The sequence below is a fragment of the Equus przewalskii genome, chromosome 20 (assembly GCF_037783145.1).
Source record: "Equus przewalskii isolate Varuska chromosome 20, EquPr2, whole genome shotgun sequence".
NCBI lineage: Eukaryota > Metazoa > Chordata > Mammalia > Perissodactyla > Equidae > Equus > Equus przewalskii.
Window position 1 is genome coordinate 10,405,921 of NC_091850.1, and position 23,989 is coordinate 10,429,909.

Consider the following 23,989-nt stretch of genomic DNA (forward strand, 5'->3'; position numbering starts at 1 on the left):
CTCCCCATTCTCTCAATGCAGACGTGTGCAAAGAAGGGCTGACAGCCGGGTCGCATGCACCAGGCCTGCAGATGACTTTAGACTCCAGGAGCAGGACCTGGGCCCTCCAACTGAAGGTCTTTCTTTTTTTTTTTTATTGTTGTTAATGAATTTATTAAGATATAATTGACCTACAATAAATTGCATATATAAATGTGTACAATTTGATAAATTTGACATAGGTACATGCCCATGAAACTATCACCTTAGTCAAGATAGTGGACATGTCCGTCACCTGCCAAAATTTCCTTGTATCCCTTTATAAACCCTCCTTCTCTGCCTTCCCTGACAACTGCTGTTCTGCTTTCTGTCACCAAAGATTAGTTTGCATTTTACTGAGTTTTATGTAAGTGGAATCATATAGTTTGTACTCTACTTTAGCTTCTTTTATTCAGTATATTTGAGATCCATCAATGTTGTTGTATATGTCAATAGTCCATTCCTTTTTATTGCTGAGTAGTATTCCATTATATGGATATACCACAATTTATTTCTCCTTTCACCTGTAATGAATATTTGGGTTGTTTCAAGTTTAAGGCTACTACAATGATGTTATGAACATTCAAACACAAGCCTTTGTATGAACATATGCTTTCTTTTCTCTTGGGAAAATATCTAGAAATGGAATGGCTGGATGATGAGGAAGGTAGACATTAACTTTCAAGGAAAATGTCAAACTCCTTTCCAAAGCGTTTGTACCATTTTGCATTTCTACCACTAGCCTATGAGAGTTCCATTTCCTCCACATCTGTACCAATATGCAGTATGTTTTTGCAGTTTTAAAAGTTGTATAGTGGTATCTCACTGTAGTTTTAATTTGCATTTCTGTAATGACTAATATTGTTGAGCATCTTTTCATCTGCTTATTTGTCATCCTTATATCTTTTATGAAGTTCAAATCTTTGACCCATTTTTAAAATTGGGTTGTTTGCTTATTGTTCAGTTTTGACAGTTCTTTATATATTCCATATACAAGTATTTTATAAGACATGTGCTCTGTGAGTATTTTCTTCCAGTCTATGGAATTTTTTTTCCTTTTTATTATTTTAATAGTGTCTTTTGAAGAGAAGTTTTTAATTTTGATAGTGTAATTTATCATTTTGTTCTTTTATGGCTCATGCTTTTGGTGTTGTATTTAAGAAATCTTTGCCTAACCCAAGGTCACAAAGATTTTTCTCCAATGTTTTCTCTTAGAAGTTGTATAGTTTTAGGTTTTACATTTAGGTCACTGATCCATTTTGAATTAGTTTTTGCATCTGAGATGAGTTATGGATCAAAGTTCTTTCTTTCTCTTTCTCTCTTTTTCATATACAGATATCCATTGTTCTAGCACCATTTGTTGAAAAGACTGTCTTTCCTTCCCTGAATTGCCTTTGCATCTTTATCAAAAATCAGTTGTCCATATATATGTTCCATTGATCTATTTATCTATCTTTACTTTGATATTGATTACTGCATCTTTATAATAAGTTTTAATAAGTTTTGAAATTTTGATCTTTTGACTCTCTTTGCAGGAATATTTTTTAAATGATAATCTGCTCTAGAGATTGAAATATTCAAAATTTATTTGTGCATTTTATCTTTGACCTGTTTTTAGTAATTTTAAAAAATCCACTATTCAGATTTTTTTTAAATCTATGTATCAAGGTGAATGTATAGAACTACTTCAGACTTACTTTCATTTGAGGCCTCAAGATGACAGGAGCCAACTATTCTCATACCTCAACATGAGTCAGCAGACCACCATGCAGGACTGGCAAAGGAAGTGTTTGTGCCCCTTGGACACACTCACACTGAGACATGGAATGTTTAAATTCAAGCAGGAGATCAGAGGGAGGGTTTCTCTGGAAGGGCTGTGTGACTCCCACCCCCCACATCCTCTATGGGGGAATCAGTGGGGTGCTTTGTCTTCTCCTCCAGCCTAGAGACAGGGTCTTCATGGAAACTACTCAATGAGTGTGCTGTGCATTCCTTGGAGCTCAGGACACAGTGGATTTGGGCCTGATTCACATCTGAAAAGCGTCTGTGCTTGAAGTTGCCTGCCAGGGAAGTAATGACAAGAACGCTATTGTTTGGAAAGTAACTAAACTCCCACTAGTGCTGGGTGAAAGATAAATATTTCATGTGGATTGGATAGAGACACAGAGAGAGAGAGAAAAGGGGAGAAGGGAGAGGGAGAGGGGAGATGAAATAATCTTAGATCCTGCTCAAAATGGCATCCTGGAAGGTGAGGAACCCTCTGCAGGAAGAGGCTGAAGATGAACAATCAGATATCCCAAGAAAGAAATGCTACATAAACCATAAGCAACCAGTCAGAGCAGAGACTTTCACCCACTCCAGGGAACTGTGAGAGATCTCCAACAACAATAGGGGAAGTCTCTGAAGAACCCCAAAATTGTTGTCCTGAAAAAATGATCACTTTGATCCTTTTCTGAGCCCAGAGAGTACCCATAAGATTTCGTGGCATTACCAGTCAAGTGAGACACTTTCTGCTTCCTTACCTTCACCCCATGCCCAACTTCAAATAGTAACTAAAAGCGTAGCTAGCAGACTGGAAGAGGAAGTCCCAGAGCTCAGATGGAGAAATACAGTGTAGTTAGTCATCCTACTTTCCCCACTGCTGAACTGCAAAGAGGAAATTTGATGATGATACTGGATCAGACATATTGATTACTGAACTGAGTCTGTTTTGAGTGCTTAAGAGACCAGAAACTTTTTATTAACAAGAGTGTGGAGATAGGCTATGGAATCTATCTATAAAAATTTTATTGAAGAGGCCGAAGAAAAATAGCCTCACAGAATGCTTATGCAGAGGCTATTATCTGACAGCAAAGTTGATTTTACAATTTTACCTTAAGAATTTATCTTTTTCAATGTCAAGTTTACATCTAAACAGAAAGATATTTGTACCTCTAGAAGCACTTAAAAAATAGATCCCGTTTTCTCCCAGATACTTCATTTGTTCATTCAGCCACATATTTATTCACTCAAAGTTACTGAATGCATATTATAGGCCTAGTATTGTACTAGGTGCTATTGGGATACAAAAGTTAAGAAGTCCTTGCCTTAGTGAGGAGCTGGCATTTTGATGCTTTGCAAACCTATACAAGTTGTCCTTTGCCTGTCCTGACATGGCCTACCTCCACGGTAAAAACAAGTAAAACAATATGAGCAGCAGGCTGCCTAGATTGCTAGAAACATAAGCCAACTTCCACCGGGCACTGAGAGGGAGCTCCCATCCCCTTTGCAGTCATTGTTCCTTCCACAGTGAAGCAGGGAGTTGATGCAGATATGCAGCTACATGATTTATTACCTGCACAGACACAAGAATCAGTGGGAGGAGCAGCAGGGCAGCAATATTCAGCAGCTCTCTTAAGTAGAAGTTAACCCTTTAATATACAACTCAAAATCCCTTCCTTTTATGACCTCCTTTATCTGTGCTACGAATCCATCCGACCCTTCTCCCCTGATCTTTTCCTAAGATGGACCTAACTAGACTATATGCAGCACCACTTCTAATTACTTTTGACTGTCTTTTAATGTAGTTTCTCCCCCTCAACATCAATTCATAAGTGTAAAGTAGGAAGACCATTTCTAGGCCAACAGAAGTAAGGCACATTCAGCTATACCCTCTCCTCTATGGGAGCAGACTATACTCTTATTCACTTCATGATTGTGGTAAAAGAATGCAAACCATTACTCTTGCTTTCTTTCCTTGTTGATTTTTCTACATATACGGTCATGGTACCTGGACCAGTATCACTAAATCCGCCAACTTTACACTCTGTATTTCTACTAGTCAGCCCTAATACCTTTCCTGCCTTCTTCCAATATAACTTTTCTTTCTCATCAATACTATCTACTTAAAAGAAAAGATATTTGAATCTCAGAATATTTATTCCCCTATTTAACACCTAAGATGCACATTTTTCCTAATATTTTTGCACATAATATTTTCTAAGTACAGTTGATGCCTAATTAGGCAAGCTAAGATGGTAACAGGAATACAAGTAATCTTGAAAGTTATTTTTGTCTGATTTAGTGGGTATTGTTCAATGTTTGTTCTGATACAGTATCCGTCCATTTATTTTACTATCTCATTTTTCTTAAACTGACGTTAAAATGAGTTTGCAACCCACAGCATACAAAATGGGGCTGGAGATTTGGATGTAAAGTGACAGAAGCATCCTATATATATGGAATGTAACATGTGCTGAGCTAATCCAGAAAACAAAAGAGACAGTATTTGCTTAGCTTGTGGAACACTTAAGCTACCTAGGAGACTACAGCTTTCCACAATTGAATGCTATTCATTATTCATATACCTATATAGCATTCACAGGGATTTGTCAGTCCATTTATAACTGGTACCAATGACATCAGAGTGAAAGAAATGTCACATTTCTTTATTTTTCTAAATCAAATTAAATCCAGTTCAAGCCTCAGCTGGCCAAGGTTGACAAGAAGAACAGGATCAATCAGATGTCAGCAATACCTTATAAGAAGTTATCAAAAAAAAAATCACTAGAGCTTACATAGTGCAAAAGACTGAGAAGGCCCCCAGTTCATATAGTTCATTCAAAGGCTGTCAGTTTCCGGTATCCATGTTTGTCCATGTACCATCCCAGTGCAAGTTCTGCCTTCTCTGGAAGGGATGGGGGCTGCATTCTGGTGGAATTAGATCTCTTCAACTTCCTAAACTACCACCCCATTCCTATGCCAACTTTGGGGAATCCAACTGCATGCCTCCAGAAAATGGACCACTGCTCCCCAACCTTCAAACATAAAATTTCCCATCAATAAACCCCTTTAGACAGTTTAACCAGATCATCATGGTGATATTCTACCTTTGAAATAAGAAGGCTTCTCTCAGAGTTGTTGAGAAGGAAAGAAAAATCATATTGGAAATAACGTTTCAAACTATATTGGTCAGGGTAACACCAGTTATTATGAGAAATAAACATCCCAATATTCATGACTTAACACAGTAGGTAAAAAATATGGATTTTCCTCATGATCATAGTGCTCTGCTCCACATGGTCATTCAGGGCCCCAGGCTGACAGAAGCTCAGCCATTTTCAATTTATGCTCCCAAGGCTGCTCTGGGCATCGACATGAAGCAAATAGAAGGAGGAGGACAACATGGAGAAGGTACCCTTCCTCTCCACCGTGGATCAATAGTGGCACTCATTAATTCTTCTCACATTTTAGTGGCTGAATTGAATCACAGAGCCTCATGTAAGTGCAAGAATACTGATAAGTTCTATATTATGGAAGAGCAAGCGTATATTTTGATTAATAATTAGTCATTTCTGCTACCAAATCATAGATAATGCAAAATCAAAATTTATCTGCTCAGTCATGCTTCTCATCTGGTAATAAGAATCTCCAAAGGGCCAAAATTGAGAAGAAGGTAAAGAGGAGAAGCAGAAAATAAACCAGATCATACCTCTCCCACAAACTGTAGAGGATGGACAAGGGACAAGTCAGAAATTCATAGAGCAATCAAGCCATGAAGAACCATAGGTAGAGATTGACTAACTCATCTCCTGATTTTACGACCAAGAAATTAGAGCCCAATGAGGTTAAGTTAGTTTTCCTAAACCACAAAACTCATTAATGGCAGAAAGAAAAAAGAACTCAGATCACTTGAGCCTTTGGCAGATGCTTTATCCACTAAAATTCAATTTCACCAGTTTTTGGGTTTTTTTTACTGAAAGACGTAGACCTAACTCTTTCCAGTTGGAATCATGAGACTCGAAATTGCCCCTTGGGAGGAAGGATGGAGAGGAAGAGAATTTCATTTTCTAACCAAATGATGCCAATAAGCACTTGCTGACTTCTGTGTATACCTATGATTGGAGTAAACGACATGGCCAATGTCACTAGTTATCAGCAAGCCCTCTGCTTTTCACACTTACAAGAGAACACATTTAAATGGTCAAAATGTTCCCATCCTGAACCACATACATTTAATTTTGTCAAACAGTTCGTTTCCTTTTTGGCAGCATTCATACCAAAAACTGTGTAACAGGAACTGCATTTAAAGTCATTGATGATTCATGGAAATAATCGGAATTTCTATTTAGAGATGATTCTGCTTCAGCCCTGAATCATGTATTTTCACAGTGGCTTTCATTGAATTTGGAGCAATATAGTTGCCCCCCCCCCACAAATTCACTGGCTCCTGTTATTTATTCCTTACCTGAAGTCATCATCTCAGTTTGTGACATTAAAATTTGTTGCTATGGAAACAATTATTGTGTTAAAAGACCAAAGGATAGCGACTTCATGGATAGCCTAAGTAGCAGGAACTAATGAAAATCTCAGTAACAAAGATATTATTTTCATACTGAGGTTGCTAGTAAAATATGCTAGAGAAAAGGGAGATGGGAATGAGAGGAAGTAAAATGTCACTTGAATATGTCTGTGGTTTCTTGAAGAAAACCACTGTTAATCTTAGTTGGAAAAGTAGAAGTGTTTTATGAACTCATGATCCCTCCAGAGTGCTCCAGAAACTGCTGGGGTGAGGTACAGTTTCACAGAATTTACCTATCAGCGCCTCTCAGCCTGTGTCAGTAAAAGGCAACCTACAGCTATTTCTGTGTACCTTCTCTTCACGGGAGGAGATGCCAAGAGAACAAAAGAGCCAGAAAGACTTACAGAAATGACAGTAACATAGAATACTGAATGGAATTTTCCTATTGATTATGAATTTCAGCTAAGGTCACAAAGGTGAAAGCAATAGGTACTTTATACATCCCATATTCTACAGAAAGCCACCAGCCACATCCACATGGCGCTCACTAGTAAGTACAGCTGCCATCACCCCTCCATTCCAACCATATCAGTGGTTCTCAAACATGGCTGCACATTAAAATAAGCTGGAGAACTTTTCAAAAATACTCATACCTGAGCCCAGCCAATCAAGTCAGAATCCCTGGTTGGGCCCAGACACTAGTTCTCTTTAAAAGCCTTCTCAGGTGATTCTAATATGCAGCCAGTGTGGAGAACCACTGGCCCACAAGAACCAGTTTTGGCAAGTACATAATTGATGGCTTAATTGATGGCATAAATTCACATTTCTTTGCACAATACATCAGTCAATAAAAAAGAGAAAAAGAAAAGTCTCTTTCCACAATCAAATCCAAAAGCTACTGGATGTTGACTGAGAGGTACACCATCAGCCTACCATTTGTATTCTTTCCAACCAACCCATTCAGAATTCCTGTCATAACCACCAACAGATAAAACCCCCGAAGGGTGGACATTACCTCTAGAAGGCCCAAAATAAACTGCGTATATTTCTTAAGATTGATTCTTTTCCATTAGTATAGTATGTGCTAAATAAATCTCTAGATTGGGTAGATGGATAGATGGGTGCAGGAAAAAATTGAAGAACAAACAAACAGAGAACATTCATGTTCATGGCAGGGCAAGCCTAGAGCAGTGCTGTGTTGGAGGTGGGGTCTCAGGGAAGTGAAAAAAAGGAAAGAGACACCATACAGGAAAAAGTTCTGGAAACACAATTTACACCATAATTTTGCCCAGAACTATGCTATTAATAATTATTGAAGCACAGTTAAGAGTCCTCTCTTCATAATGAGTTAACTTAAACAGTCTCTTTGCTTAATGATCCAAAGTTTAAATAGCCCTGATTCGGCCTTGAAAGATGACCCAGCCTTGGTCTTCCCATGTAAAACCGTCAGGCCATTCCTCCTCAATCCACAGCTGGCAAATTGCAGAGTTTCCAGGGACACTTGGATGGTTCAACATCCACAAATCAATGTGATACACCACATTAACAAAATGAGGAACAAGAATCACATGATCATCTCAATAGCTGCAGAGAAAGCATTTGACAAGATCCAACATCCATTTATGATAAAAAAAAAAAAAGCTCTCAATAAAATGGATACAGAAGGAAAGTACCTCAACATAATAAAGGCCATACATGACAAACCCACAGCAAACATCATACTTAATGGTGAAAAACTGAAAGCCATCCCTCTGAGAACAGGAACAAGACAAGGGCACATGCCCACTCTTGCCACTCCTATTGAACATAGAACTGGAAGTATTGACCAGAGCAATTAGGCAAGAAAAAGAAATAAAAGGAATCCAAATTGGAAAGCAAGAAGGGAAACTTTTGCTGTTTGCAGATGACGTGATTCTATATATGGAAAACCCTAAAGAATTCACCAGAAAATTATTAGAAATAATCAACAACTACAATAAAGTTGAAGGATACAAAATCAATTTTAAAAAAATCAGTTTCATTCCTATACACTAACAGTGAACTAGCAGAAAGAGAAATCAAGACTACAATCCCATTTACAATCACAACAAAAAGAATAAAATACCTAGGAACAAACTAAAAAGGTGAAAGACCTGTGCACTGAAAACTATAAGACATTATTGAAAGAAATTGAAGAAGACATAGAGAAATGGACAGATATTCTATATTCTTGGGTCAGGAGAATAAACCTAGTTAAAATGTCCATACTACCTAAAGCAATCTACAGATTCAATGCAATCCCAATCAGAATCCCAATGACATTCTTCACAGAAATAGAACAAAGAATCCAAAAATTTATATGGAACAACAAAAGACCCCAAAGAGCCAAAGCAATCCTGAGAAAAAAGAACAGAGTTTCAATATTTGAAATAGTCATGAACAACTTTATACATAATGAAATTTCAACTAAGCAAGTTCTCTTCACTCAAAGACCTGTCACAAATTAGGCATATGCTACAAAACCATTCTTGATAAAGTTAATGTTGTGCCATCTTGGACAGTCAAGCCTGTGCATCTGAGGGTTTTGACAAGACTGAATGCTGAATTTGTGATTTTAAACATGAGTTCTGGTTATTTCAAGCTATTCCTGTCTCCTGATTGCACTGTAGTGGAAGAAACTCAAAGGCGGTTTTTATTCTCTCATAAGTGTTTCTAGCAAAAAAAACAAATCACTCATTCTATTTGTAGAAATTTTCCATTACTTAATAAATGTATCCATCCCCTCAAAAGGATCAGTTAATAATAGTACTCATCAATATATACAGAGTGGAAGCCAACTACCCAACTTAAATCCTCATTAATCAAAAACTAGTTAAGTTTTCCAATTTCCTGAGAAATCAACATATAAGTCATCTGTTGATGGACGTGCAGCCACAAACCATTAACAACATACTCTGAATTCCTGTGAGGAGGTGAGTGGTTTGTCAGCTCCCAGTAAGAAGCAGCAAATGGGAAAGGCCATTCTAACGAGGTGTCTCCAGTCACTGGGGACCTATTTTGATGTTTTAAGAAGTTCCCCAAAAGCCAAGATCCTACAATGTGTATTCTGCTAGTCTGAAGGCTACATTTGAGCCATTCCTTTTGATTTAGTAAGGGTTTTGGAAGCAGATAGAATTGGAATCTACACCATTGGGGAAAAATTTTCCCCCAATCCTCCTAAGGAGGGATTTCTGTAGAATGACACAACTACCTCACCTCATACTCTCACTCACTCCTCCCAACAGGAGCATCTGGAAGAAGAAACCAGTGTCATCACACTCTCCACCATTCTCCACTTGCATTTCAGCAATAAACACTCGCAAAGATAGAAACAGACCACCATGATGCCTAATGATATTTTTTACACTGTTTAAGTAAACTTTTTACTGGAGTATAACATAAATACAGAAAAGTAAATGACAAGTATACAGTTCAATGAATTTGTATTGAGTAAACATACTCATGAAACCATCATCCAGGTCAAGAAATTAAACATTACCAACACTCCCAGAGAATCTCTTGGGTTTTCTCTCAGTCACCTCCCGAAATTGACAGAGCTTAGTTTTGTCCATTCTTGAAGTGTATGTAAACAGAATCCTACAGTTTTGCACTCCTTTGTGTCTGGTTTCTGTTGCTTCACATTCTGTGAGAGGATACAGGTTATTGCCAGTGGCTTTAACTTGTTCAGTCTCTGCTGTGTGGCATTCCATTGCAGGAATATACCACAACTCATCTGTCAGACTGTTGAGGGAGATGTGAGATATTTCGAGTTTAGGGCTGTCACCAGTCATGCTACTAGGAATGTGCTTTTACGTGTTTTTGGTGCATGCAGACACTAATTTCTGTTGGTGACATACCTAACTAATTGCATTTTGACTACTGGGAAGGATGAATGAATGGAGTTCCCTGCCAGGAAACTGTTTATTTGTGTAGCTCACATCTATTGAATGACACATTGAAGCATCTTTTGTTCCTATTGATTGGCTCCAGAGTGGAATGAGGAAATATTATTGCCCACAGAGAATTTGATCATGACTGTGCTCAGCTGGAAAAAGAAGGACATGGCCAGCCCAGTGGGCTCATTTAGCTAAGATGGGATTTTGTGAAGGAGAACAGCGCCTACAATGAATAGAAATGAGCTGTGTGATGAGGCTACATTTGATGGAAGGGACAAGAGAAATACCTACAGCATGGAAGATCAAGTCCCACCTGCTATCTGCCCAGCTAAACAAAGAGCCTGGGGACTAGTGTGAATGGCCCGAGCCTTACATAAGACAGAAACACTGGCCATACTCTGTTTCATGTGGGTTGTGTTGTTTTACTGCCTAACTTTTTGTTTCAACAAGCCAGTAGGGAAGGGGAAAACGGCCTTGAGGTGTGCCAGGGGACACAGAGCCACTCTCTGCCAGAGCTCCCCACAGAGTGGTCAGGGGCTGCCCTACCCAGCAAGCTAGTTTGAAGACAGACCATCACAGCAGAAGCCTCTGTGATGAGTGTCAATGGCAACTCACAAGGACACAGGAAACTTACAGGAAAGATAACAGTAGAAGTCCTCTCTCCCACTAACTATTGTTTCAGGGGACATTCTGTTTCACCGAGCCTCCACTTGAACAAGGGACTGTATGAGCGCCGGTTTACTGTCACAGGCCCCATGGTGAGGATTTTGACCCACTTCCTCCCAGCTGACTCAGCTCTGCTGCAAACATCAAACTCACCATTGTAATTGGCCATGAACCCTTCCAGGATTATTCTGTGAATAACTTAAACAACAAAATTGGTAATTTTGAAGTATTTATGAAAATCATTATCAAGGTTAGAAAAAGAGCCACCATTTATAGATAAGCTAAGAGAATGCACATACACCACCTCCACCACCATAAATGGGGCCCAGGACCCTCTCACAAACTGAGAAACCAGTCCTGATTCCTGGGTCAAGCCAGAAGAGGCTTAAACTCCAGATTCTCTCATTCAACACAGATTCATTCTAAAATATTTATCAGACACCTAATATGTGCCAAGCACTTATGAGAGTACCAGCAACAGAGAAGCACTTTCTTCAGTGAGAGATCTCTCCTCTGAGTCTCTTTGTATAGAACCTCGCTTCTCAGAGAGCAGGCTACAGAACATTTATCCTTCAAAATACTCTGTGCAAAGCGATTCTGAGGTCAAGCAAGTTTTGGAAACTCTGCCTATCATGTCCTTTCTTGGAGATTCACAATGTGTATTAATATATTAAAGGTTCTGACAAGTTCTGCAATAAATAAGCTTGTTTAATTTTCTCTAACCTAACATCTGCCAAACTTATTTGCTCTTGGAATCTTCTTTCATATAACCCTGTCTTCCTGGACCACAACTGGAGAAATGATGTTATAAAGAGCCATTCACTAAAGAGGCCACATTAGCTCATCCAGGTGGCTCGTATTGGACGGCCTTCACTACAACCCAATGCAGGACAGAGAGGCAGGCCTGGGTCGGCAGTTGTTTCCAAGGACTCACTGGGCAGCCTTTGCCTCACCTGTAAATAAGCAAGTCACTGTATGTTCCCTAAAACTCGGTTTGCTCATCTGTAAAATGTAGAGTATATATTAATATACTCACTTTGAAGGATCATTGCATTAGAGAAAATGTATGTTGAGTCCTTTAAATAAATAAATACACACACACGCACACTTACACACAAGATGCATGGTATTATTATTACTAAATCTACATAAGCTACCATCTCCCTTCATAAGAACTAATTCCCTAGGACAAGGATCCATCATAATGCCTGTACCTTTTTCATACTAGAGATAATAATCCTTAGGTCCACTAGCAAGTGAGGGAGATCTTGGCGGTCGCAGGTAGAACTGTGTTCTTGGGAAAAATCACTTTTATTTCAGCAATGCCCTCCTAACTTTCTAGATGGGCACTGTTCAATGAAACTTCACGCAATGATGGAAATGTAGCTAGTGGCTTCCACATTGAACAGTGTAGTTCTAGACACTCCCTATTGCCATCAGGCCTTTCCTCTCTTCCTTCCCAAATTTGGGTCCTCCACGGATCAGGCAAAGCCCTACGTCACCTGTATTGTGGCATGTCAATTTGCAAAGGCTGCTTTGTAATTGGAGTTGGTGGTAAGCTTTGGAGGAAGAGAAAGTTATATGTTCAGTTGATCTGAAGAGTGCTGAAGAAAGTTCTCAAGAAGGAAATACCCTTACTCAGGCATAGTGCCCCATTTTCCCATCATTAACTTCTTTGGATTATATCCCTGAAGGCGGCTGCTGGGAATGCAAATATGTTGTGGATGAGATGATAGTAAGACATTATGAGTTTGTTCCACTAAGCTCATCAACTCTATGGCAGAGAACAGGGCCATAAGGGAATGAGACATAAGGTACATATGTTTTGATGGCAACAAATGATCAAGAGCATGAAGAACTTACCACACAGAAGGGTAATGGGGTGGGAATGGCTGCGCAGCGGGGCAAAGGCTGAGGTGCTGGGGGCTTAGTGGAAGGGTCTTTGGGAAACAGAATACCGAAAGAGAAGAGAGAGAAGGTTCTGGGGACAATTTTTCAAACTGTCTCTGTGTGACTTCATATATTTTTGTTTTATCCTCTCCGCTAAGTAAGCTCTTGAGTTTAGGAATCTCTAAATTCTATTTCTTTTTTATTGTCTCATTCCCAACTCGTAGTGTAGCTCCCTACTACTTCCTGCCAAACGCACCTCTTCACAAGTGTACGGAGTCAGGGTTCTCCCCGGGGGCTCCCAAGTCTACACACCTCCTCTGCCTCAGGTGAGACCACAACCTTCAGCAGAAGAAGGTGCTTTTAAGTTCCTTAAAATTGTGTGCAGTTCCACCAGAGTTTCAGATTTGAAAGAAAAAACCATTTATCTTTCCCAAGAATATTTTTTAATAAGTTGCTCATTTTTATTAATAAAGAATGATTAGGGCTCTGGGCAGAATATCTTTAAAGTTGAAAGTCTCTATATCAAGGTTTATAGCAGTTTTAACTCAAGAATGCCAAGATACTGATGTAACTAGCTCACTTTTATTTTTCTTTGTATAAAATTTAAGGAAAGTCTCTGTGGAGAAGAAGACGGACAGACAGACGTGTGTATCAGAGCAACATATCTTGAGTTCAAGACTTTTAAAATAGGTTTTACTTCAACATAACTATAAAGGATACAGAATACGTAGATGATTAGAGAAAATGAGGTTTTATCCCATATTATAGCAAAATCTCACACTCAGCTTTTTAAGAAACATAATTAAAACTCGCTTTCCTTAACCAAGAGTTAAACCCAGGAAACACCTCACTGAAGCCAAAGCAGGAGGAAGCAGCCAGAAAAGAGCACATACAGAATTCAGGCAAGGTGTCCCACGTGGTTCCCTGATGGACTGAATGTGGATTCATCAGGAAAGCCAGGAGGTCTCCTTCTCAGGAGAATCATTAGAACATGATAAACTCCTTGGAAACCATCTAGAAAATCTCCTTGTAAGTCAAGGAATCAACCAGAAGAACAACAAAGCTTTCTCAAGCCTCTTCCACATGTCTTGATACTGGGTTAGAAACACAGTTTGTAGGAATGACCATTGACACGGCCGCGTCACCGTTAAGGAAGAGCTGCTTCTCGAGCCCTCCAGTCGCCAGCTCGGTGTTGCGCTCCTGTTCCTTCGCACTGTGTAGATTTATCACAGGCGGCTTCCCAAGACATAGAAGCTTAATGTTCCTCTTGTCCCCCTGATCTTGTACCTGTATTTGGTTTGTGAATCACTTTAATATATACTAAAGTCATGAAAAATAAAAATCTATGTATGCCCATCAATAGAACTTTGGAAAGAATCCTGGTTTCTCAGCTTCGTTTGACTTCAAAGGGAAATTCACTTGTGGCCTAAAAATGTATTAAGTAGAAAAACTAATAATATAGAAGCTAAGCTTTGATTGAACAAAAGTCATTGCCAATTGGTCTTAGCACCAAGCAGAGTGAGCCGGGCATCTCCCTGGAGTTCTGTCTTCTAATGCCACCTAATGAATTGCCAGGGAAGGGGCAGCCAGAGAGCCAGCCCAGCCCATAGAAATGCTCATGGCTGGAAGAAATTTGGAACTCGTGGCCCTTGTCATCTCTGTCTGTCTTATTCCTATTCGTATTCCTATTTGTCCAGGGTGCATTCAGATCTGAAGGAGCAGCTTGGGAGAGAGACTCTGTGTTGTTCTGATTTGATGGGTACAGCAAACAGATGGCCTGAGCAGAAACAGCCCCCCTGACTCTGACCACCATAGAGATGGAAACCCCCTATTTTGAGCCCGTTATTGAGATGAGTCCTAGAAGACTTCTTTTCAAAAGCAGGAAGTGGGTAGAGGGTGTTATATGCTCTTAGCAGATGTTGACAATTAGCACAGCCACATAAATCAAATTATCTGGTCTCTATACCTAGAGCATTCCTCAAGAGAAGGATAAAGGTTGACTGGGGGAGGGGAGCAGAGAAGTTAAGGTCAGAAAAGTCCCAAAGCCAACGGTTCATCTCAAAGCATCCTTGCATTCATCTTTGGGAATGATAATCCAAAATCAAGCCAGCTTGGAGCCTCTGAGAGCCGCTGCTTCCTGCCTGCCTCCACCAGGCGTGCAGCTGCCTGGGGAGGGAAACTGACAGTCTTCATTATGTTAAGACAAGTTCTCATCAACACTGCTGTACATCCAGAGGGAAACATTGTTGACGAAAGTCGAGATCTGATCTGTACAGGCTATCTGTGGTAAAAAGCCATTTCACTTAGCAGAAGTCAAGATTTTTGTTCCCATTCTTAAGAGTAAAATTTTCTAGAGCTAAAAAGATACTCCTAGCTCTTATCTCTAATAACCTAGGTTCTCACGATTTGAGAATTATCTGGCCACTAATGACTATCTCTAAACTTGAATAGTGTTGTCTGTCTCTCAAAGTTTTGCGTTTTCCAAGATTGGCACAAGGGACCTTGACCCACCTGTGCACACCTGAAACCCTCACTCACCCTGCCTCTCTCTCCCTCCTCCTTCTTCATCAAGTGGATGCTCCAATTCCCTAAGTCATTTATTTTTCTTTCTGGTAGTTTTCTAAAATACTTCCCTACTTAGAAGATGGGTAATTAGTACATGTGCATGTCTCCCGTAAACAAAAGGCTCATAACCTTTCCTGATTCCAGCTACACATCTGTCATCACACCTGGACCCCATAAAACCTGAAACACTGCCGTCAGAGACATTCCCACAATCATGTGTCTGCTCTCACTCCCTCATGATGACGTGAGAGTCCCATGTCAGACCTCAAGGCAGGCATTTCCCATCCCTGTCTGTGTTCGTCTCAATAGCACTACCCAATAGAAATACAGTGAGAGCCACACCTGTAAGTTTAAATTTTCTAGTAGTCACATTAAAAAAGTAAAAACAAATGGGTGAGATTAGCTTTAATAACATATTTTATTTAGCCCAATATATCCAAACACCAACATGTAATCAAGATAAGAAGGGGCCGGCCTGGTGGTGTAGTGGTTAAGTTTGGCGCACTCTGCTTCAGGGGCCCGGGCTCACATGTTCGGATCCCAGGCGCGGACCTACACCACTCATCAAGCCATGCTGTTGTGGTGATCCACATACAAAATAGAGGAAGCTGGGCACAGATGTTTGCTCAGGGCCACTTTTCCTCAAGCAAAAAGAGGAGGATTGGCTGAGGCTGGCCTTTGGCGGCCTGGGATTCGCAGGTTCAGATCCTAGGTGTGGACCTAACACCACTCGTCAAGCCATGCTGCAGCAGCAACCCACATAAAATAGAGGAAGATTGGCACAGATGTTAGCTCAGGGCCCATTTTCCTCACTAAAAAAAAAAGAAAGAAAAAAGACAAGGATTAGCAACAAGTGTTTGCTCAGGGCAAATCTTCCTCACCAAAAAAAAAAAGAGAGAGAGAAGGAAATTATTAATGAGATATTATACCATCTTTTTTCTATTAACTCTTTGGAATCCAATGTATAGTTTACATTTACAGCACATTTCAATTTGGATACTTATATTTTCATTGGAAGTGCTTGGTCTGTATCCAGGTTTCTTGAAATTTACAATGGAAAAATAGATTCAAATAGACTTAAAGTTTTCCAATAACTGAATCAGTATCAGTTTTTAAATTTAAATTAATTAAAATTAAAAATTCAGGAAGAAGCTGATTTTGTCAGCATTCCAAAAGAGACAAGCACATGCACGCACTGCCCCCCCTTCTCCTGCTGTCTCTCAAGCAGGTTCCTATAAACCAAATATGGCAGATGTGCTGTTAGCTGCTTACCCAGTACCCATTTCCCTCCTCCTCTAACAGAGCCTTGTTCCACTCAAAGCAGTAATGCACTAATTAAACCACATTTCCCAGCTTCCAATACAAAAAAAACAATTAAAAATTCAGGGGGGCCAGCCTGGTGGCATAGTGGTTAAGTTTGTGTGCTCCACTTTAGCAGCCCAGGGTTCGCAGGTTCGGATCCTGGGCGCAGACCTAGTAGCACTCATCAAGACACACTGTGGCAGCACCCCACATAAAATAGAGGAGGATTGGCACAGATGTTAGCTCAGCAACAATCTTCCTCACAAAAAAAAAAAAAAAAAATTCAGTTCTACCCGTAGCCATTCTCATGAGAGGCTGCTCCTTCTCTTATGCTCTGTGCAACTCCAGAATCAAATGGTAGTGTTGCATTTCTCCTTGTTCATCAATGACCCTTACAAATATACTTATAAAATGCCCCACTTCTTTGAAGCTCATACCATCTTCTCCCCCTCGTCATTGCCTACTGACGTCCTCCTCATTCCCCTATGTCTGTCAGACCCTGGTATCTGGCGCCCTCTCTTCCTCTCCATCCCAAGTCCTTCCACTCTCTGGTTAATCTCCCTGTTGGGTGATGTCCCAGCCAACACTTGGCCTCAGAGTTTGCTGACCCCTGCATTTCAGTGACTTTCAATTTCTTTCCATTTCAGCTACATCCATGGCTACCTTCCAGATTTTGTCATAACCCTGAACTGCTCCATGTCTCAAATCCAACGCTCTCGCCTTTCCATGTCCACACTCCCCTAACCTCCTGGTCCTTTCATTCCTCTGAATTTATAAAGTGCTCAGTCCCCGGAGACTTCCCTTTCCTCCCGGGCCACCTGTCTAACTCCTGCCCTCACAACACAGCGAGAGGGTGAGGAACAGAGGTCCTGAAACCAGGCAACCTCTGCCACTTACAAGTTATGTGACTTTGGGCAAATTATTTAACCTCTCAGCACCTCACTTTCCTCCTGTCTAAAATGAGGATAACCACCCTGTCAAGTAGATTCTGTGAGAATCAAAGATAAAGCACTTAGTACTATGTAGTCATTATATAAACTTGTTAAATAAATTTTTCTGCCCAGCCAGGGTAGAACAGTGATCTCCCCAGCACACTCAACTGTCCTTTTCTTTTGTCCTTATGCTCCACCCACTAGGCAAAAGCACACCCAGATCAATGCTGCTGTCTGCTTTCTTGTTATCTGTACCCAGGCAATTAAGTCCAACTGGAGAAAATGAGAGAGCAGTGCCACTTGGTGCCACCACAAGTCTAAGTCTCCCCATCAGCATCACCAGAGGAGCAGTTTCCTTGTCTCAGTCAGCTCTCTGTACCATCCCCACACCAAACTGGCTCTTCCCCAATCAGAACCGAAGGCTGTGTAGACCAGGGTAAGCACTAGGCAATCTCCAATGAGAAAGCTTTGGAGAACTGAACACTAGTCAGAAAACAAGTGGGTTTTATTTTTTCTTTTGCTTGACTTCAAACTATGGGAACAGTTATGTTTTAGAAAAATGTCAGCGGCCTCTGCCCAGCATAGGCCATCTCTACGGGGTCGCATTTGCCCACAGACTCAAGGAACTGGGACCTGATAGTCAGACTGGAGCAGTGGGAGAGTAACAGCGAATTAAAGAAGAGTTGGAAATGACGCTGAAGGAAGAAAGAGATTTCCCGAAGAAGAAAGTGAGGCTCTTAGAAGCCAGACTGGGCGAACTCAAAAGAGAGGTGTCGCTGGACCTGCTTTTAAACATGGCATAGTAGCCTGAGAAGAGGCCCCAAAGAATCCACATTCAGACCCCCAGAACCTGAAAATATTACCCTGAAAATAGGGCAAAAGGGAATCTGCAGGTGTGATTAAATTACGGATCTTGAGATGGAGAGAATATCGTGCATTATCTGGTAGACCCCAAATGTGATCACAAGTGTCCATGTAAGAGGGAAATGGAAAGATTTGACGTTGAAGTAGGAGTTGTCACAACAGAAACAAGAGATTAGACTGATGTGAGAAAGAGGCTGTGAGCCACGGAATGTCAAGGTAGCCGCCAGAAGCTGGAAGAGGCAAGGAAACGGATTCTTCCCTGCAGAAGGAACCAGCCTTGACTTTGGCCCACTGAAGCAGATTTTGGACTTCTAAACTGCAGCACTGATAGAGAATCAATGTCTGTTGTTTTAAGCCATCAAGTGTGTGGGTAATTTGTTACAGCAGCAATGAGACCCTAATACACACAGGTAGTGTGGAAAACCTCCAGTGCTACAGGAACATTTCAAGGTGACGGGTCTGGCCTGTGGAATGAGGGAACACACTTAGATTTGGTCATCAGGACCTCAGCCCTGCTGCTGAGACGAGCCTACAGAGGAAAGTCCTAGATCAGTGCAGGCCTGGGTTCAACGTTGCTCTAACAGACGGTGCTTCCTGGAAGGAGGCAGCCTGTGGCCCCTGTGCCCAGAGAAATGGAAGGGAATTGCACACATCACCATCACGGCTGTGGCTTGCACTCTGTAATTCCCTGGGCACGTGAACTGCTTTGTGCCCACAGATGTTTCTGCTAGACAATCCCTCTCTTATTCCTGAACCGAAGCTGAGGTTGGTACTTCCAAGACTCTTGCCCAGGGTCTTGTGAACAGCCCGCTGACTCCCGGACTTCCCTTTTCTTAGCTTCTGGTTCTTTCCAGTCTTGGGACCTGGGCTCGTTAGGCAGCAGAATGCCCCTTTCTGCCTATCTCGTCTGCAGCAGAAGAGGTGCAGTTTCTTCTCTCCTCCCTTTGAAACAGACCCAGCTAAGCTTTACCATTTTTATCTGGCTCCTTCCTTTGGGCCTGTTCTTTCTTTTCCATGCATCAGGCCCGTGCTGTCTATTGAATTAAGGTGGTTTTGTTTCTCTTGCTTTTTCTTCCCTTCAAGATTTTGTATTAGTGTGCTACCCATTCAGAAAAGATTCTACCCATTCAGAAAAGCTGGGATGGTGGAGACTGTGAGGAAATCATCCACATCTGTACTTTATTGATAAGTTCCTTGCAAAACACCTCACTGTCAATCACAGCACATCCACACTTTTTGCCCGCCTCCGCTGAGAAATTGCTCTTACAAATTGAAGGAAACCTGCTTCCATAAATTGATTATAGGTCTACAACCACAGCTTTAAGAGGGAGAAAAAGAGCAGTTTATGTTGAGAACTTGAAAAGAATTTTGTCTGAATGAACAGAAAGCTGACTTCCCAGACAGATTAGAGGCTTATGGAAGAAGGGACAGATCTTCAACTCATGGAACCGTCATGGTGACACTGGCTTTCTCCCAGAGTTCTTTCAAGTGGTTGTGGACTGAAGCCTGAGGGACTGTTGAGTTGCCTATCAGCCCCTAGCCATCTCTGGGATGGCCCCCCCCCCCCACCTTAGCTTGCAGGCTCACAGGGCAGGAGTCGTCTTCTCTTGCATCAAACAGTTCCCCAATGTTCCATATTACTTACTAATAAAAGGAGTAGCACTAAGCCATAGAGACTTGTAATCATTAGCCCGGAGCTACCATCCTACAGAGGATCAGATACAAGGAAGAACCCTTGATTACAGTCAACTCAGATCAGAACTGCGCCTTCTTAACAAAAGCTTCACTAACCCAGTCCTTGATGGGCCGCAGGAGAGGGACATCAGGGACATGGGAGTTTGGGGCAGAGAATATTTGAATATTCTGGCTTTGTCTTATTCATTGTGTAATTCATATGCCAGAAGACATTATCCTGTCCTTTGGTGTTTAAAAAGTGTTAATTCAGGTCCCCTTTCCCACACACCCTGCCCTCTGAGAGTCTGCATCCCCAAGGTCACTACTAGCCCTAAAGTTCTGTTCCCTGGAGACTCTCCCCCTCTGATGGGCCTCCCTCTCATGGCCATTTTCCTTTGAATTCCCCAACAACTTTGCCTCTGCCAACACCAAAACCAAAACACCACTCACCCAAGTCATTAGCACACGCAGCCTAAGGTTGCAGGAGTTCAGTGGGGTTTGCAATGTGCAAAGCAAACAACAAATAATTTTAAAGTGAATATTTAAAATCCCTGTTCATAAGAGGGCTTGCCCACCCCTCCACTGGGAAGACCTCTTGGTCCACCCCTTCCAAGGCTCCAAGCTTCTATACTGTGGTGGGGCCTCACCCCCAACCCCAACACACAGGCATGTGTCCGGTGAAGATCTGACTTCTTCCAGTCCATACCTCCAGCACATCACTTCCTTCCCGAAGTGGCTTACAAAGGTTTTCTTAAATTAAGACAATGCCCTCTCTAAGATATTTTCTGATGCCAATTAGTAAGATGATAAATTTTCCACCCCACACTATTCAGATGTGATTTTAGCTGGCTCGTTAGTTTTTTTTAATCCTCCCCATTTTTCCTTATTTTTAAAAACCAATTAGTGTGATTTGTTCCAAATTTTCAGTTTACTGCTGCATTTGTTTCAAGTTTCTGCTTATAAATAAACCAACTCTGGTTCACCTACTCCATGCGTTTTTTTTGCTTTGTATCATGTTTTGACAAATTCCAACAAAGTTAAAAAGGAATACAAAGCAACCAACTGCCTCCACTTCAAACTTATCTTAAGAAATTAAATTTTATTCTTGCTAATAACAACCCAGGAAAGGAATACTTCTAAAAATCAGAAAATCTTTTTTTCTAAATACAATAAAAAATTTTCACTCCTATTCAAAAGTAATCGTACTGAGTGTGAGAAGAATTTATATTGTTATTAAATTAGTAATAAATTTATTTTCTTTCAATCCAGGAATAACCTTGGAAACTATGAATGATTTCACATATACTTGGACCCCCACAGTGCTCCTAAATTCATTTCATCTCGTGGTAAATTTAAAAAAAGCAGGGAAGAGAGAGAAAATATGTTTTTGCTAATGGTGGACGGCTTGGCAACCCTGTGTGTCTGGGAATTCGAAGTTTTGTTTCTTTCTTAACTTTTCCCTGCTCCTTCCCCCCTCCCTCAGAGGAGAACAGGAGTTCCTTGTAGGTACTCTAGTCATCTCCTTAAGAAGTGAATTCTATTTGAGTGGAGGTAACAGATTTAGTGAAACAAACATGAACACATGGGTGTTGGAATTCTGGCTCTGCTGTTTCTAGCCATAGAACTTCGCACAAGTTATTTGGCCTTTTGAGGCTCAATTTCCCCATTCATAGCTTGGAGTTGTCAGAAAATGGATCCAAAATTTTGAAATAGGCAAAAGGGATTACCAAATGCTCTTTCAGTGCAATACTGGGTTGGCCTTTCTATTGTCTGGGATATATTTCTATTCTGTAGAGGCAGAATTTAACTTGCAAACTTTTGTCCAGTAGGAACTGACTGGGTTTAGGACACGCTATGCCAAAATATGGCAGCTTGGCATACTCAATATCTTAAGCTGAAGGAATCTGAGAAAAACAGCAAAAGCAAGGAGTTCACTCTGACCTCCTCCCACTTCTTCCCTGAAACAGGTCCTAGAGCCCCCGTGTGAACTCCCACAAAACTCCTGTACCAGGAGGAAGGAAGATATTTTTATCACCAGAGAAGGGGATCTGAGGCAGAGAAATCTGAACAGATCTTGTTAAACCAACCCTTATCTTCCTAGTTACTTCACCACTTACCACCTCTAGCCCAAATCCCTCTGTCTTGTCAATTCTTCACAAATTTATTGTTTCTTTGTCTAAAAGATATAAAAACTTCCTGCTCTGGTCACTTCTTTGGGTCTTTATTCTCTTGTGAAGGTTTCCGTGTACATGTAAAAATTCAGTAAAATTTGTATGCTTTTCTCCAGTTCATCTGTCTTTGTCAGCTTAATTTTCAGGCCCAGTCAGGGACTCTACGAGGGTCAAAGAAAACTTTTTTCCTTCCCTCCGGGATGCAAATAATTTCTATCCAGTGGAAGATAATTTCTATCCTGTGGAAGATATAACCACAAAGATTATGGTTTGGGGCCCTGTAGGACATTACTCAGTTTTGTATCTCATCCAGCAATCTTATCCTAACATTACCTACAGAATATCTAGCTTCGGAACTGCTCTCCGAACTAGTTTTAACATCTTAATGGCTCTTTCCTTAATTAATGAGCCAAATAAAACCTTTGGTATGTGTTCATTTTATATTTACCTGAGACTCATGATTTTATCTTTGTGAAATTAGGCCTTAGCAGTTGTAATCACTTCTATCTCTTTGGTTTATGAGAGGATTCAATGAAGTGAAATAAATAATAACAATGAGTTTATATTCTCTTGATCGCTTACTCTGTGTCAGTACTATTCCTAGACATGCACTTTACAGGTACTAACCCATTTCATCCTCACTACCCTGTAAGGCAAGAATAATGCCCATTTTATAGACAAAACTGTGGCATAAAATGGTTGAGAAAGTTACCCAAGTTCACAAGGCTAGTAAGTGTCAGAGCTGGTACAAAGCCTTTAAGGAAGGTAAGGGACCTCGGTGCCTACTGCTTAGTAGAAGCCTTTCTCTTCCTTTTCTATGACCTCAGAAGCACCAGGACCCAGCTGTCCTTAACACATGGCCTTTAAAGAGAATGTGGTAGTTAATAATTCCTTACCAGCCAAGCACTTGCTGAGGAGTCAATAGATTATCTGAGCAGGACCGCCTGCCCTCCAGCCATTCTCCCAGCCAGTCTATCCTTTCCACCAGCCTTCATCATGTTCAGCTCCAGATCACCTCCTCCAGCTGTTTCCCCAGTCTCCAGGGGTGCTTCTTTCTCTGGACTCGGACACTAGTCTTTAAGAAGTTAAATAGACTGATTATTTCAGCCGGTACCAGGATCCCCCTTGCAACAGCCTGGTAGTGTTTGCAGACTGAAGATACCTTGAAAGGAGACAAGGAGAAGGCTGGAGATTTTCTTGATGCATGGTTCTCGGATAAGAAGTCTCAGGCACAGCTCAAAAACTGATTATTCTGAACCAAGCTTATATGAAGGAAAGGCAGACAGAAAGAAAAGACAAAAACCCCTTTCCCACACACAGAACACCATCATAATCACCCATACCATAGGAAAGAAGAAATAGAACTTTACCGGAAGAGAAAGAGAAATCAGCCGGCCCTAGTAATCTTCACTTTTGAGACATATACTCTGAGAGATCCTTCTGATCCTCTCTTTGGGAGCACTTGGTATCTTGTGGCCTGTTGTCCTTAAGCGCTGGAGGATCCAGGTCCCTCCCCTGTGTTCAGCATCAGGCCTGAGAGAGAACCATGATTACAAGATTTCTGCCTATCATCTGAGGGAGGTCAAAGTCTCTAAGTCAGAGGTTCTCAAAGTATAGCCCACAAACCCTCTGGGTCCCTGAGGCCCCGTCAGGTGGTCCATGAGGTTGAAATTGCTTTCATAATAATATTAAGACGTCATTTGCCTCCTTCAC